Source organism: Macaca thibetana, chromosome 16, assembly GCF_024542745.1.
Source record: "Macaca thibetana thibetana isolate TM-01 chromosome 16, ASM2454274v1, whole genome shotgun sequence".
Taxonomy (NCBI): Eukaryota; Metazoa; Chordata; class Mammalia; order Primates; family Cercopithecidae; genus Macaca; species Macaca thibetana.
In genome coordinates, this window is record NC_065593.1 from 46,891,654 (window position 1) to 46,909,252 (window position 17,599).

Genomic DNA, 17,599 nt, shown 5'->3' on the forward strand with positions numbered 1-17,599 from the left:
GAAAGGCCAAAATTGTATCTCTTATGAATATTCAGGTCAGGTTCAGTAGCTCACACCTGTAATCCCAGCACTTTAGGAGGCCAAGGTATGTGAATCTCTTGAGCTCAGGAGTTCAAGATGAGCCTAGATAACACGGCGAAACCCTGTCTCTACAAAAAAATACAAAAATTAGCCTGGCATGATGGTGCTCACCTGTAGTCGCAGCTACTCTGGAGGCTGAGGTGAGAGGATCCCTTGATCCTAGGAGGCAGAGGTTTCAGTGAGCTGAGATTGTACCGCTGTACTCCAGCCTGGGCAACAGAGTGAGATCCTGTCTCTCTCTCTCTCTCTCTCTCTCTCTCTCTATATATATATATATATATATATATATATATATTCATAGTATTGGGTGCTTGTGCAAAGTGGACATAGGATACATAGTTCTTAAGACTTATCAGCAATATGTTATTTCAATTTCATAAGCAAGTAAGATAAATAGTGGCTTTACAGTTATCACACACTCTTATCAATGGATGTTGTCAAGATAGAGTTCAAGATAGAATTCAAGATAGATTCAAGATAGAATCTCAGTTGTAAACTCTCTATTCAGAGTTTTGTCTATAAAGTTGTATTGCTTCCTATAACTCAAACAAGATCAAGTTGTAGCTGGCACCATTTTCCTCAGAGTACCGAAGATGTAACTGACTCCTTTTTAAGAAATGTCAAAAGTCACCAGAATTCATACTGCCAAGAACAACATGTGTGTGATGTGTTGCTAAGCTTCCCTCTGCAGGTTTCCCCTCTATGCCAGTGGTGTGAACCCAGCAGCTCAGAATGAGGTCATTTCACAAAGGTGGGCATCTTGAACCCTTATGGCATCCTTCAGATAATGCATAGGTCAGAGATGGAATAAACAAAGCAATATGCCGAGAGCCAGCTGTTCAAGTGAGGAGGAACAGGCCTGGGAGTAAAGGGAGTAAAAGGATTGCAATTAGGCTCAGGGGCTCTCCTGAAAGGTGAGCTTGCCCTGTTGGTGCTTCTCTTACACAGTGAAAGGAAAGGAGGAAAATTGTCTCAAATCAGAACCAGGGAGAGCTGGTGATGCTGGGGCTGCCTCTATCTAAACCCTGATCTCATACTGCTTCCCTGTGGAGAATTCTCTGAACTGCAGCTTCCCTCTGTGGGCCCCTGCCTATCATGTCCATCTAGTGTGGTCTCGAGCCTGGACTTGGTATCATCCAAGAGCAGAAAAAAAAAGGATATGTGTGTGTGTGTGTATATATATATATATGTGTGTGTGTGTGTGTGTGTGTGTGTGTGTGTGTGTGTGTGTGTGTGTGTATATATATGTTAAGAACCTCAGCAAAAAGAATAGGGAGGCCATGAGAAAATGGTCCTATCCTGAGTCCAGAGTCATATCTCACAGCAGGCTGATCTGACAGGTCTGCATCCTCACCCTTCCCTTTTTACATACCTTTTTAAAAAGCCCAAAGCCTCTGTCTGCCCAATGGTGTTCCTTCAGTTCAGCTTTTGCAGATATATGTTATGGCTTGCACCCTTGGGAATTCCAAATCAATCATTAAAATTGCCTACTATTTCTCCGAATATTTTTCACAAAAGCCAAATCACAAGGCTATGGCCAACATAGAGGTTTCCACTTTTATCTTTTTATCATTATCATCACAGCTTTCTGCTTGTCTTCCTCCATACCCACCCAAGGAAGTGTAGACATAGACATTAACAAGAATACCCCTACCCTTCAGCTACCCTTCTTCAGAGGGCATTAGGGCAATAAAACACATTTTAGATATAGATCTATAGCTAACTATTTCATTATGATATAAAAACAGTACTGTAGGAGCATTACAGTTGGTATGGTGGTTCAATTTCTTATTTCTCTACAATTTAAGAACCAGAGGCCAGGTGCAGTAACACACGTGTAATCCCAGCACTAGGAGAGGCTGAAGCAGGAGGATTGCTTAAGCCCAGGAGTTCGAGACCAGCCTGGGCAACATGGTGGAACCCCATCTCTTTATTTTATTTTATTTTATTTTATTTTACTTTATTTTGAGACAGAGTCTCACTCTGTCACCTAGGCTAGAGTACAGTGGCGCAATCTCAGCTCACTGCAAGCTCCGCCTCCCAGGTTTAAGCAATTCTCCTGCCTCAGCCTCCCAAGTAGCTGGGACTACAGGCACGCATCACTATGGTGGCTAATTTTTGTATTTTTACAAAATTTTACAACCATGTTGGCCAGGCTGGTCTCGAACTCATGACCTCCAGTGATCTGCCCGCCTCAGCCTCCCAAAATGCTGGGATTACAGGCGTGAGCCACTGCACCCAGCCTCTAATTTTAGAAAAAGGAAAAAAAAAAAAAAGGAACTGGAGAAAGCTCAGCTTCTCTTAAGTAAGGAACAATCAGGCCCAGCACAATGGCCTATGCCTGTAATTCCAGCACTTTGGGAGGCCAAGGTGGGTAGATCACTTGAGCCCAAGAGTTTGAGACCAGTCTGGGCAACATGGCAAAATCCCATCTCTACAAAAAATTAAAGAAGAAGAAACAATCAGAAGCTAATAGAAAGCTGTAATTAAAGTTTGATATGATTTAGAGGAGATGAAGAAAAAGGCAATACATCCTTTGGGCTGGTCAGTGGTATTTTGTAGTGAATATTCAGAATCAGAAAGTATAAAGGAAGTTGATGCTGTAATTCACATTCCACAGAGAACCTGTGATCCTTTCTGTTCCTCTCCTCTCTGCCTCTGCTGAAGGCTCGAGGGTGAAAGCTGTAAGTTGAAGAGGACAAGCCATCAACAGAGGGTAACTTATGATGAGAAATGAAAATATTTGGATTAGCTATAATACTAAGCCAGTGATATTTACAAATTATTAAACTGCCATCCTCACATCAAACGCTTTTTATTTTATGAAATGCTAAGCTGTACTTTCAGTTTGTTTCAAACTGTCAGGGCCATTATTTGATGTCCCTCTTTGTTTGTTTATCTTAATTAAGATGTAGAATCAATCATTTTTACTTTCTCTCTCCAAGAGCAGCAGCCGGCTCAGAGTCAGGATGAGGTCTGGCCACCCTTGAGTGCTGTGCAGGTGCTGAGCTGTGTTTGTTCACAGAGGGATAAAAAACACATTTGTTCTCCAGGTTGTGTGGATAGACTGACAGATTTCGATAAGAGGGAAAAAAGTCTTCCTCTGTGGTGAGAAATAACGTTTCTATCCAGAATAAGTAAAAGCAGTGGCAAATATCATTCCTGTTACGGAGATGATTTTCCTCAACACATAGTGATAACTCACCTGGGGGTGGGAAACACTGAGGTGGGTTGGAAATAGGAGGCAGAATGTGGTGACCCAGATCAAGCAAGAAGCAGAAGGTGGAGAGCCCTAAACTTTATCCTGTGAATATGACAGTTGTTTTTGCCACACCAGCTTTCTTTTCCATTCCTGATGCCACAGTTCAATCTCCAAGCTGATAGGTCGTAGTGGAATGGCTTATCGTTGGAGAGACCATTTCATATCCAAATTTCTTGTGTTCATCTTTGTATAGAGGTACTTCTGGCCCATCAACTCTGTATAAGGGCCTTTGCAGGGCGTTTACAACAGTACAGCCTTTTGTTGTTGTTGTTGTTGTTGTTGTTGTTTTGAGATGAAGTTTTGCTCTTGTTGCCCAGGCTGGAGTGCAATGGCGTGATCTCAGCTCACCGCAACCTCCGCCTCCCGGGTTCAAGCGATTCTCCTACCTCAGCCTCCTGAATAGCTGGGATTATAGGCACCCGCCACCACACCTGGCTAATTTTTGTATTATTAGTAGAGATTGGGTTTCTCCATGTTTGTCAGGCTGGTCCCAAACTCCCAACCTCAGGTGATCCACCCGCCTCAGCCTCCCAAAGTGCTGGGATTGCAGGCTTGAGCCACTGCGCCCAGCCAACAGTACAGCTTAATTCTGTTGAGGCACCCACTCTTTCCTGTTCAGCGCCCTTTTTGAGAAGCATGCATCCCCTCAGGATAGCTAACCAAGGGTAGAGAAGCAGTCAACTAGACATGGAACAGAATTGAATTCTACACACCAGTCAACCCACTTAGGGATAAAACCTCATCTCCTTAGCACCAGGTCACCTTCACCTCCTTAGCACCATGTTCCTCGATCTAACCGAACTAAATAGCCATACAATTCAATCAGCTGGACAAATGAGAAACACAAGGAAAGGAAATAAGTCTACTGCATGATTTAGGCAGATCAGATTGGAAAAGATACAGTGCTTTACTTTTAAAATCATCCTAGTCAGTGAAGCAATCCAAATATAGCCATAGACTCAAACAGATTATTTGTATTTTATACCACATGCATCTAGAACAGCAGTATCTGTAACATTCATGCACTTGGAGCCCTAGAGTCAGGGGAAAGTATACCTTTTCATTGATCAGAATCTTTTTAAGCACATCTAAGCAAATTTGGATGTGAAATTAGTACTAACATTTCTCCTACTTATTGTGAGCACTAACAGCTAGCGCACACTCCAGTGGTCTTATATGTTGTTCTGCTCCTGAAAGTGTTACAGAAGTTAACTTCAGGAACTTGGACAAGAAGGCCTGCATCCCAGTCCTTCATTAGGCAAGAGGTGGACTTTTGAATCACATAATTCCAAGAGGAAACATAACCTTTCAAAAGATAAACCGACACTTCATTTATTTGAGGCCTCTGTTATGATTCTTGGACCACAGATAACTACTTTGAACAAATTCTCACTCTTCATTAGTGGAAAACACTTTCCTCTAATCGCCACGAATTACCCAACACCTGGAATTAAGCAGTCTTCTCTTACTGTACTCATTTGCTTTCTTTCCAGTGGGATATTCTAGGTTCATAAGGTGACTGCCAATACCTATTTAGCTGTGTGCAATATTACTGGTGTGGCTGAGACTGCTAGCTAGCCCCCAATACCAGGTTCATGGCTGCCCAGAACAACTCCCTGCCTCCCTACCTCCATGGCAACTAGATTTGACCACGTTATTTCAGTTCTGGCTAGTGGAATGTATAAGTAATGTGTCAACTTTTAAGGGCCACACACAAGTGTCCTTAAGCAGGTAGAGGGAGGGTGATGCTGTCTGTGTTGCCCCTCTCCTCCTTCCTGCTGGCTGGAACTGGAGCCAGTTTGGACCATGATGAACAAATGACACACTTTATAAAGATAGAAAGAGCCCGAAGAGGAAAGGGCAAAGGATTTGAAACATGGTGGACAACACAGACCAGCAACAAACTACCAACACCATAGAGGAGCCCCTTGATCTTATCAGGCTCGGCCTGGATAAATGAATTTATGGATAAATGAGAGATTACCAGGAGCTTCTAGGCAGATTACATGCTTATGATCTACATTTAAATATGTTATTGGGAGATGTGGAAGGATTGTGACTACTACAGAAATTGAGGAAGAAGCCATCATATATAAGAGATACATAAATCAATGAAACAGAATATTCAAATGCTCTTTTTCCAGGAAGATGTTTTGTCCTGGTTGTCACTCCATTGAGAGTTGGCTGAAACAATTTATCCCATATGGAAAATAAGAGACTTTGTAAAGTTACCTCTTTAAATGTTCAGGACATTCAAAAGAGAAACCAGCAAACATTTTGATATTAAGAAATCCTCCCGCCGGGCGCGGTGGCTCAAGCCTGTAATCCCAGCACTTTGGGAGGCTGAGACGGGTGGATCACAAGGTCAGGAGATCGAGACCATCCTGGCTAACACGGTGAAACCCCGTCTCTACTAAAAAATACAAAAAACTAGCCGGGTGAGGTGGCGGGCGCCTGTGGTCCCAGCTACTCCGGAGGCTGAGGCAGGAGAATGGCGTGAACCCGGGAGGCGGAGCTTGCAGTGAGCTGAGATCCGGCCACTGCACTCCAGCCTGGGCGACAGAGCCAGACTCAGTCTCAAAAAAAAAAAGAAAAAGAAAAAGAAATCCTCCCACTCCTGAAATGAGTTGATTTGTAGACAACTCATAACTTCTATTTTTTAAAAAAAATTTTTGTTGCCCAGCCTGGTCTCGAACTCCTGAGTTTAAGCCATCCTCCCACCTTGGCCTTCCAAAGTGCTGGGATTACAAGCATGAGCCACTGCACCCAGCCTAGATAATTCATAACTTCTTAAGCTAAATGACATTGTTATTTTTCTCGAACTCTTCTAATAAATGTGATCACCAAGATGCAAAACTTTTTCAGGAAAAAAAATGAGAAGCATGAAGTGCCCTCCCATTCCTGGGGTGCCTCCCCCCAGTCTTTTTATATATGAAGGACAAATTACCTTCTATTTTGTTAAAGCCTCTATTATTTGGGGTTTTCTGTCACACTGGCTAAACTAATCCTAATGATACATCTGGTAAGGACTTCCTTTGGGGGGTAGCCAAGGACAAACTGAGTAGGGTAACACTCAGGAAGAGACTATGAGGAATAGAATGGGAAAGATACCACAGTGATGAAATGACTACAAGTGGCCTCTTCAGCCATGGAAATGATTAAAACCAGAGTTATATTAGCACAGATAATAATTTCTTTAATATTTCTTAAATGGTGTTATGCAGAAGTCCTAATTTTTATTGGTTGATTAATGTAGTTTCTTCTAGTCTTGGTAATAATGAAGGATCATTATTGGCTCTTCTCCAGGTCACCTTTTGTTACTTTGGTGCTTATAGCACTTCTCTTGCCCCTCATGCTTGTTCTGATACTCACTGTCCAGGCCCTCCACCTGGGCACCTCCCTGGGCCCACCTCACCAAGGCCCTCCAGCAAGCCATCAGGATGATAAGGACCTAACATACAAATTTACTCTGAGGCTGTGGTTCTCAGCCCTAGATGAGCATCAGAACTACTCATAGAACTTTGTAAAAATAAACATGCCTCAGCCCTACTCCAGATAATCCTGAATCAGTATATCTGGGGTGCAGTTCAGGAATCTACATTTTTTTTAAAGGTAGACAGATGATTCTGATGTGCAGCCACGGTTAAGAACCACTGCTCCAAGGTGTTGACTGATAATGGCTCAGTATAATATTGTCAATTACACTCACGTGACCTCATGGATAAGCGTCACTGCCTGACATCTATCAGTTATCTACTTCTGCTCAGTGGTCTACCGCATAGGTACAGACAGCTGCGCCTTATCCCTAGGAGAGCTGGAGCTCTGTGCCTCCTCCTTCCAGTGATCTCTGATGTACTAGCTTGTTACCACACTGCGGATGAGAATACCTTGATTAATGTGCTACCTCTCCCAGAGGCATTTGTAGTTCGATGGGGAATAATGTTTTAATCTAAGGGAATGGGCCCCAAATGATGGAATTTCAGGAATTACAGAAGTCAGTTGAGAAGATATTTTGGAAGAGGGGCCCTTTTCCAGTTCACTTAAACACATACCATGTAAGCAGCACCAATCCTACTTATAAAACAACAACAAAACAACTGGGCCTGATTCAGAAGATGTTTTAGACTTCTGAGGGGGAAAGTATCTATTTCTTCATTTTCCTTCATCTGCTGTTTGAAATCACCTTCAGCCCTCACACTTTCTCTTACCTGTGGAGAAGCAGCGCTGTTTGCCCCTAATTCAGCCATAGCTAAATGGCAAGGGAGCTCATGTTAAAAGAGCACATTACACTCTTCTGAATATCCTTTCATACATGGAATCCAATCTTAGAACACAGAGCAAAGAGTCATTTAGTGATCAGTCCCCTATTACAGCCCAGGCACAGCCAGTCTAATCAATATTTTCATGTATCTGGCCAGCTTTTACAAATCTGGGGTAATTAAGATTCTACAATGTCTTAGGCAATCCTTAATATTTCACTGGCTTTTCTTCTCAACTGTTTTGTTTCTTATTATTTTTATCCTTTCCTTCCAGACTCTGTAAATACCCACCTAATAGGACTATCATAAAAACCAAGTTAAATAGGAGGTTCGAATGTGCTCTAAAAAATTTTAAAGCTCTACATAAATGTATAAGAATGTTTCTGTAATAAGGACTGTATTCTTTGGGTAGCATTACTTCAAGTTTTTGATGGAAAGAGGAGGGGGAAAGACTGAGATATAGAGAGACTAACGCTAAGGATTGCCGTGAGAATTCCTTCTGTTCCTGCCTTGTCCACTTATTAACTAGGAGGCTTGAGCAAATCACTTTAATTTCTCCATCAAAAGAAAAATGGTCGGGCCGGGCGCGGTGGCTCAAGCCTGTAATCCCAGCACTTTGGGAGGCCGAGACGGGCGGATCACAAGGTCAGGAGATCGAGACCATCCTGGCTAACACGGTGAAACCCCGTCTCTACTAAAAAATACAAAAACCTAGCCGGGCGAGGTGGCGGGCGTCTGTAGTCCCAGCTACTCGGGAGGCTGAGGCAGGAGAATGGCGTGAACCCGGGAGGCGGAGCTTGCAGTGAGCTGAGATCCGGCCACTGCACTCCAGTCTGGGCGACAAAGCGAGACTCTGTCTCAACAAAAAAAAAAAAAAAGAAAAAAGAAAAATGGTCATTTCTCTTATTATAGAAAATTACTCTTATTATAGAGGTAGTGGTGAGGATTAATGAATCAAGGTATATTAGGAGACTTAAGCATCCATAGATTTTGTAAATTCTGCAGAAATAATCTGGAAGGGAGATTTAGATACAGGCCCAAGTCCTAGCTAGACATGGAACCCTGGCATCCAGACACTCGCCCCTCAGTTCTAATTATTAGTACACTCCCTCTGCTAAATAGGATAAAAGGAAGAATTTTTGTTCTTGTCCATTATAAAAACACATTGAATTGTCTATGGAGATTTTGTAACTATCAAAGATTTATTGCCCTGGAAATAAGAATTTGTAATAAGAGTGTTATCATACCTTTGTTGGTGTGAACTGTTCACCAGAAATAGTCAAAGAGATAAATGAAATATAAACAGGACAATAGGCTAAGTGCAGCCTCCCCTAATTGTTTATTTTCTTTCCAACCTGGCAAGAAGTTGTTAGAGTTTCATACTTCATTTTATATACAAATTGAGGTCCTGGGGGAGAGTATCCTTCATGTGAACAGCTCTCCCAGTTACAGGAGAAAACTGAGTAACAATAAAACCCTCAGGGACATCATTTAATATTTCCAGCATTTCACATGAGCTACTGACACTTGGGTCTTCAAGGGGAAAGCTGATTTATACCTTCAGTCGTTAGACAATGTAAAGGTGAGGTCAGGCATAGGCATCCTTCATCCCTTTCCCTGGTGCTCACAGGTCCCTTGGGCAAGGTGGAATCAAAGCATTTCAAATGGTAGAGGTCACAGGAGTGACATCGTAAGAGGTAAGAGAGCACAGCCTCCTTCCTCTACCAGTGGGTCTGATGCCCATATATCTTCATATTGCCATTGTTTCCACTTGAAAAATTACATGCAGTTGGTTTTACTTTTCCTTCCCTTCCTATTCCAAAAACATGATTTCCACTCCCAATCTAAAGTATAATTTATGTCAAGACTAATGATTATGTGTTTCTGATTGTTTTTTAAAAAGGTGAAACCTTTAACATAAATGCAAGACAACAGGTGTCCTATTTTATAGCCTTGTACCTTTCCAACCCTATAAATTAAAATCATGTCTGTGCTGTCTCTGTCTTTGTGCTGATCTGAAGTCATTCTAGGACATTCTAGGAATTCGTGCTCTCTGGCACAAAACCTCCCACGTGGTAGGTTCCAGATAAATTTTTATTGATTTGATTTGATCTACAGGTACTTGATCAAATTCTGGTCATGCCCAGTAATACAATAATACTTCGTCAATTGCAACCCAAGTTTATACCCTGGGCTTCTGACCCCAAATTTCATAATGGGATTCCATACCTTTTATTACTTATGAAATAAAGCAGCTTTCCAGTGGAAAGAGACCTCCTGTTTTTGTGGGTCCCCTTGCAATGTAGAAAGAGCTTAGGCAAATTAGACATATGGTATAAAGTACAATATTAGAATTGTAAATGACTCTTAAAATTGCATAAAGACTACAGATTATTAAAGTATTCTTAAGACAATATCTAATTCAGATATAACTTTGTGTAATTTTTTTTTTTCTTTTTGAGACAGAGTCTTCCTCTGTTGCCCAGGCTGGAGTGTAGTGGCACAGTCTCGGCTCACTGCAACCTCTGTCTCCCATGCTCAAGCAATTCTCGTGCCTCAGCCTCCTGAGTAGCTGGGATTACAAGCATGCATCACCACACCCGGCTAATTTTTGTATTTTCAGTAGAGATGGTTTCTCCATGTTGGCCAGATCTTGAACTCCTGGCCTCAGGTGATCTGCCTGCCTCAGCCTCCAAAGTGCTGGGATTACAGGCGTGAGTCACCATGCCCAACCTGTGCAAGTGTTTTTAATAGCATTGTTTCTCTTTATTCTAAACTGGTTTGTTCTTTCTTTTCTGGATTCCTTTGCCATGTACTTTCATATCAAGCTTAGGAATGTTGTGTAATCAGCCACTCAGAATGGACATCATTATATAAATATGGAGACATGGCTTTACTGTGAAATAGTTGAAAAACTATTTTTAAAATTTTCTATTTTTATTTTTATCAAAATAATGTATGCATATAGTTCTTAAAAATCAAACAAAGCCAGGCACAATGGTGTGTACTTGTAGTCCCTTGGGAGGCTAAAGTGGGAAGATTACTTGAGCCCAGGAGTTTGAATCCAGCCTCAGCCACATAGCAAGACCCCATTTCCAAAAAAAATTTTTTTAAATCAAATAATACTACAAGCAGTTGCCCTGGAGTTCTGCTTTCCAGAGGCAACCCCTTTCCATTTTTTAAAAATTAACTTTTTCATCTATTCTGATGTGTCTCTTCCACACTTCTAAATAATATGATTATACAGCTATTTTTTTAGTTTATCAATTTCAGACATTATCTATTGATTTTTTATTATGGTAGGGGAGGATTTAGCTTTCCCATTCCATCCCAGCCATCAATTCCCCATTCTTGATCTTTCCAGTGTGGTTATATCATAATTTTCAGTTAATCAATATTTAGCATTTATGTTATTTAACTACATAAATATTACTTACTGTCAACCCTTATAAAATTGTATAATTAAATTTTATTTCTTTATTTTTTATACCAAGGGGTAATAAAAAAAAATACCTCTTCATTTTTTACCCAAGAGGACTGGGTTCATAGAGCTTCCAGATAACTGACCACGTGGAGGTTCCTGGAGGGTAGCATAGCCTGGGAGGACATGGAAGCTCCACACCCCTTTCCCCATACCTCGCCCTATGCATCTCTTTACCTATATCCTTTGTAATATCCTTTATAATAAACCAGTAAATGTAAAAAAAAATTATTGTTTTTCCTAGAGTTGGCAAATGCCTTGCCTTTTTTCATTTGCATAGTTTTCTAAGTCACCATCCCTAATTCTTTCCAAACTTTGCAGAATTGTAATTTTCCACATGGTCAAACACACCAGATGATTCATCAGTTCCATTTGTGCTTCTAGTCTCTCCTGGAGATCTCCATCCTCCTCCCCACTCTGGACTGGCTGCTCTCAGGCCTCCTGCATAGCTGTCATCCTGGGACTTCCCTTTCATCCCTTTCCTTCATCAGAGCACCACGTTCTGGACCCAATGTCACCTTCTTTCTTGGTGAAACTCCCTCATTTTAATGGAGCACATATTGTGGTGGCATCCTGAGAAAGGATGCCTGGGAGGTCAATTTCTTGAGACTTTGAATGTCTGAAAACCTCTGTATTCTACTTTTACACTTAACTGTTAGTTGGGGTGTGAGAATGCTAATGGAAATCATTTTCCCTTAGAACTTGGAAAGCTTTGCTTCACTGGCTTCCAGCTTTCATTGTTGCTGTGGAGAATTTCAGTGCCATTCTGATTCTTGATTCTTTGTATGACTTGTTTCTCCCCCCTGATTCAGAAGGTTTTAGGATCTTCTTTTTATGAATTCTGTTCTGAAATATCACTGTGATTACCAATACATGAGTCCCTTTCTTTCATATGCTGGGTGTATGGAGGACCATTTCAATCAAAAGATTCCTATCATTTTGAGAAATGTTATTATTTCTTTGATAATGTCCTTCCCTCTGTTTCTGTGTTCTAATACTGTTTATCTTTTCTGGTTTCCTTTTCTTGATCTTTTTGCTCTATTTAAGATTTCCTTGGCCAGGCGCAGTAGCTCACACCTGTAATCCCAGCACTTTGGGAGGCCGAGGCAGGTGGATTTCTTGAGCCCAGGAGTTCTAGACCAGCCTGGGCCACATAGCTAAACCTTATCTCTACCAAAAAATCCAAAAATTAGCCAGGCATGGTGGCACGTGCCTGTAGTACTCAGAAGGCTGAGGTGGGAGGATTGCTTAAGCCTGGGAGGTGGAGACTGCCGTGCACCAAGATGAAGCCACTGCACTCCAGCCTGGGAAACAGAGTGATACCCTATGAGGAGGGAGGGAGGGAGGGAGGGAGGGAGGGAGGGAGGAAGGGAGGAAGGAAGGAAGGAAGGAAGGAAGGAAGGAAGGAAGGAAGGAAGGAAGGAAGGAAGGAAGGAAGGAAGGAAGAAATTGATTCCTTGACAAGTATTTCTACCATCTTAAATCATACAACATTTTAGTAGTTGGTCTTAAGGAACTCTTAGCTTTTGTAATGTGGGATGTACTGCTCAGATTCTGTATCAGAGCTATTCTTGTTCCTCCTTTCATGTGCTCTACACAGTTTGACCCATAGAAGTCCAGTAGTCCCACTCAATGTCTGGGGCTAAACATCCCTGTGAACCTCATACAGCCCAGGTGCCTGTCTCTTCTCTGGTAATGCCAACGATCAGATCACATTTTAAGGCTGAATATCCTGGACAACTCCCAGGCATAATGGCTCCATTTAGTAGTATAATTACTGTAGCGATTCTTAGCAGAATGAGGTTCCTAAAAATCATGAATTTTGGACTGAGAAATATAGAATTAAAGCATTCTTCATCTTGACTTTATAGTTAGGACTATAACATGACATTAGATAAAATGTATAGCATGATGTAGCCAAAACAAAAGGAAAAAAAAAACTGGATTTGGAGCTTAAAAATACCTGAGTTTTGGCCAGGCACGGTGGCTCACACCTGTAATCCCAGCACTTTGGGAGGTAGAGGCCGGGGAATCACCTGAGGTCAGGAGTTCGAGACCAGCCTGGCCAGCATGGTGAAACCCCGTCTCTACTAAAAATCAAAAAAAAAAAATTAGCCGGGTGTGGTGGCACATGCCTGTAACGCAGCTACTCAGAAGGCTGAGGCAGGAGAATCGTTTGAGCCCGGGAGGTGCTCAGATAGCGCCATTGTACTCCAGCTGAGGTCATGCCATTGCACTCCAGCCTGGGCAACAAGAGTGAAACTCCGTCTCATAAAACAAAAACAAAAACAAAAAAAACCTGAGTTTATGTCTTGATTCTTCTTCTTCCCAACTGTGTGAGCCTGTTTCAGCTTCGGAAGGCTAGAATGGTGAGATCTTTCTGTCTGAATGAAGGAGATCAGAATTAAGGAGGTGTCATATGTGAAAGCATTTTATAAACACTAAATAAAGTGTTATCCAAATGTAAAGTATTACTGTTATCGTGTTACTGTTGTAACTATTCGGTTAGGGAAGCCTGAATTTCATGCTGCCTCTCCTATGTGCTTTGTAACACCCAGGCAATTCCACAATTAGAAGTAGCTTTTCAAAAAGACACTTTAGTTCTTTTTTTCCTTGAAAACAAATGAATCTGGAACCAATCTACCTTAGCCATCCAATATGTGCAGCCTCTTTTGTTCAGGAACAACCTTAAGGTAATAAACTTCTCTGCCCCTGTGACAGAGAAAAATGATAGAAGGAAATGGGTTTCCATCTCAGGCTTCCAAGGTGCTATACCAAACAATAACAAGCGAAAAATTATTCAGCTAAACACACCTGACGTGCATTGGCATCCAATATGCCACCCTCCTCACCAGACATTATTACTTATATACCTGCCTATGAGGAGGGCTGCTCGAAAGAGCTACTCTTCTTTTGTCATACATACATTTTAGAGACTTAAATAAACTTATATAGCAATACCGAACTGCATGTCTTCTAAACTTTGCTATTTCATCCGTCTATACCAAGTGCCGTGAAGCAGAATGGATGTGCCTTCAGCTTTCTACAGTCCTGGAAAATGAGCCAGTCCACTTAACAATAAATGGTGGTTGGTTCAAACACACATGACTGGTCTAGTGAAGAAGAAAAGAAAGTTGAGCTTAATGAAGTCCAGTGTCTGTGTCCCTTTGCACGGACAGGAAAGGACGAGTGTTTTATAACTGTTTATTGGAGTTAATGGTAATAAATTCCTCACTTGTGATGCATTAACTTTAATGTTTTCATTACTTGGTGATTTAGGTTTTCCCTTTTCACATTGTAAATCATGTTGTCCCAGTAGCAGAGCAGGTCGAGTGCCTGCCATAACGTTCGTAATGTTCAGTGGGGAAAGAAATGTTCTCTTTCTGTCTCCCGCATGGTCTGACAAAAGATGCTTTGCCTTGTCCCGATTTGCTACTTGCTAAATAAGCAATAAAGACAGACAGACAAATAGATGCATCCAACCACAGTGCCGCAGAATGTGGCAGGGTCTAGTTTAGATCCAAGGGAAATATAGGTCTCTATAGTAACTTTCCAAATGTGTTTGGTACTGAAGTTTTTTTCTTTTCCTTTTTTTCCCCGTTTGCTGAGTGTGAGCCCTTAGTTAATGAGCTGTGCAAATAGATATTGAGATTTAGTGTTTTTGTTTTGCAATTACAGACTTGGTGATTTGGTTGGAAAATTTTGGGTTTAGAAACATCACCCTCATTTTCCCTTCCTAATTCTTTTTGCTTGCAAAGTTTGACTTCAAACTTGCTTGAGTTTCGTCAGATGAAACAGAAGAATCCAGAAAGATTTAAATCTAGAATTTGTAACTTCTTTTTTAAGGTAGGGTGATTTTTGCCTTAAAGGTAACTTATCATAGCCAACATCATTTTTCTGTCTCTGAGCCCATACTGCTGCACAGGGACACCCATGGAGCTGTCTGAGGGTGAGGCTTGGCTTGGGAGTGGCCCTTTGACCAGGAGATAATACATACCAGGTCAAAGCCACATTGCTAAGATCACTGCTTTCCCATCAAGTTCTTCCTGATGGGGTGTGAGAGTTCTCATTAGATCACCCACCCTGAAATACCCCCAGAGAATCATGGTAATTAGTTCCTACGTCTTCTTTTGTATTTTCTGCTGTGTTTGCTTTTAAAGTTTTCTCAATGCAGTACTCTGATGATATCTGAATGTCTTTTACTGGAGAGACATAGAGAGGGCAAAATTGTTATCATTTGATTCCTCCTTAAATCTTTTGCTTTGGATGGTAACTAAAATAGAGACATCAGGAGTCTGTCACACTAATCTCCATGTAGCCTTCACCATTAACAGTATTAAATGCTCAGACACACATAGGATGTTTGCTCACAGGATGCAAACCAATTTAAATGTAAAAGTCCAAAAAGAAAATGCCATTTCTCCAGGAGAGAAATAAAAGAACAAGACTGAGGAAACACTATCAGTGGCCAAATTCTCAGTCACTCAAAGTCTATAGCTCAGAAGTTGGAATCAATAGCTCTTTCCTAAAGAGTAATCAGTTCTTCATTTGGCTCAGTCCTTTGCCTGTTTATGGCTTCCTCTGAACCCTGTTCTGGAGATAGATAAGGTCCAAGGCAAACAGAATTGGTGTGCCAATCAGGCTGTAACATGTGACTCAGAAATTTATTTCTTGGCCAGGTGTGGTAGTTCACACCTATAATCCCAGCACTCTGGGAGGCTAAGGTGGAAGGATTGCTTGAGGCCAGGAGTCCAAGACCAGACTGGGCAACATAGTAAGACCCTGTCTCTACCAAAAATAAAAAATAGATTAGCCAAGTATGGCGGTGCACACCAAGTCGTCCAAGATACTTGGAAGGCTGAGGGCAGAAGGATTGTTTGAACCCAGGAGATGGAGGCTGCAGTGAGCCGTGATTGCACCACTGCACTTCAGCCTGGGTGTCAGAGCAAGACCCTGTCTCAGAAAAGAAAGAGAGAGAGAGGAAAGAAGGAAAGAGTGAGGGAAAGAAGCAAGGAAGACAGAGAGTGGGAGGAGGGAGGGAGGGGGAAGGAAGGAAGGAAGGAAGGAAGGAAGGAAGGAAGGAAGGAAGGAAGGAAGGAAGGAAGGAAGGAGAGAGAGAAATTTATTTCTCTCCAGTTGAGGTTCATGGCATTTATTCTAATTTTTTCTCCAAAATCCTTTTTGGTCCTCTATCTTTCATTCTCAGTGCTGTCATACGAGCTAACTTCTGCACCCCCACTTCCTCCTTGTTCTCTTGGGAAAATCCTCCTTTCCTTGCCTCTTCTTACTTTCTTGTTTTGTATTATACAAACCCTAAGATTAAAGAAGAACAAAAATTACTGTCAGTGACTTAAATGAAAATGGTTTGACTAACAAATATTCACTTCCATATTGCATTCCTAGATCACAAGTCCTATTAGGCTAGAAGTGGTTTCAGTTCCGTTTAACAAACATTATTGGGTACCTACTGTGTGTGCAAGGCCCCTGGGGATAAAAAGAGAAACAAGTATACAAATAATGAATTGCACTGCCCCTAGGAAAGGGACCAGATTTCCCACTGGCAGCTTTTCTTTAGGCTTCCAGAAAATAAATAATTAGTACCACACTCCTTACAGTGTATTGTGTATATTTAAGGGAAAGATCCTTCTTAATTCCATATCAGTTCAACAACTGATTAAAGAATGGCCCAGGACTGGGCACGGTGGCTCACACCTGTAATCTCAGCACTTTGGGAGCCTGAGGTGGCTGGATCACCTGAGGTCAGGAGTTCAAGAACAGCCTGATCAACATGGTGAAACCCCGTCTCTACTAAAAATACAAAAATTAGCTGGGCGTGGTGGTGGGCACTTGTAATCCCAGCTACTCAGGAGGCTAAGGCAGGAGAATCACTTGAGCCTGGGAGGCAGAGGTTGCAGTGAGCGGTGATTGCGCCATTGCACCCCAGCCTGGGCAACAAGAGTGAAACTCCAACTCAAAAAAAAAAAAAGAATGGCCCAATCTTGTGATGGGGCTCAGCTATTCACATGTTTCAGTTCCTCCTCAATCTAATTCTTTTTTTTTCTTTTTTTTTTTTTAAACAGTCTTCCTCTGTCGCCCAGGCTGGAGTGCAGTGGCACGATCTCGGCTCACTGCAACCTCTGCCTCCAGGGTTCAAGCAATTCTGTCTCAGCCTGCTAAATAACTGGGATTACAGGTGTGCGCCACCACACCGGCTAATATTTTTTGCTTTTTTTTTTTTAATAGAGACAGGGTTTCACCATATTAGCCAGGCTGGTCTCAAACTCCTGACCTTGTGATCTGCCCACCTCGGCCTCCCAAAGTGTGGGGATTACAGGCGTGAGCCACCATGCCCAGCCTTCCTTCTCAATCTAATTCTTACTCTTCTTACCTAGACAATTGCCATGCAAACCCTGGCACATCCCCCTACGTGCACAGCTATATGCACAAAAGAAGAATGTAATATGCAACTTCTTTGTTTCCCCATTTATATGTACCAAAGAAGAATCTATTATGCAA

The 17,599-nt window shown here is 41.8% G+C and overlaps 2 protein-coding genes and 1 pseudogene across 8 annotated transcripts in view; all 3 read left to right on the plus strand.

Annotated features, from left to right (window-relative positions):
- Window positions 1-17,599, plus strand: part of SKAP1 (src kinase associated phosphoprotein 1) — a 330,610-nt gene that overhangs the window by 244,226 nt on the left and 68,785 nt on the right. The window lies entirely within an intron of this gene.
- CBX1 (chromobox 1) overlaps window positions 1-17,599 on the plus strand; it is a 181,622-nt gene that overhangs the window by 26,672 nt on the left and 137,351 nt on the right. The gene's annotated exons all lie outside the window — the stretch shown is intronic.
- LOC126938611 (U6 snRNA-associated Sm-like protein LSm3) lies at window positions 1,725-5,943 on the plus strand (annotated as a pseudogene).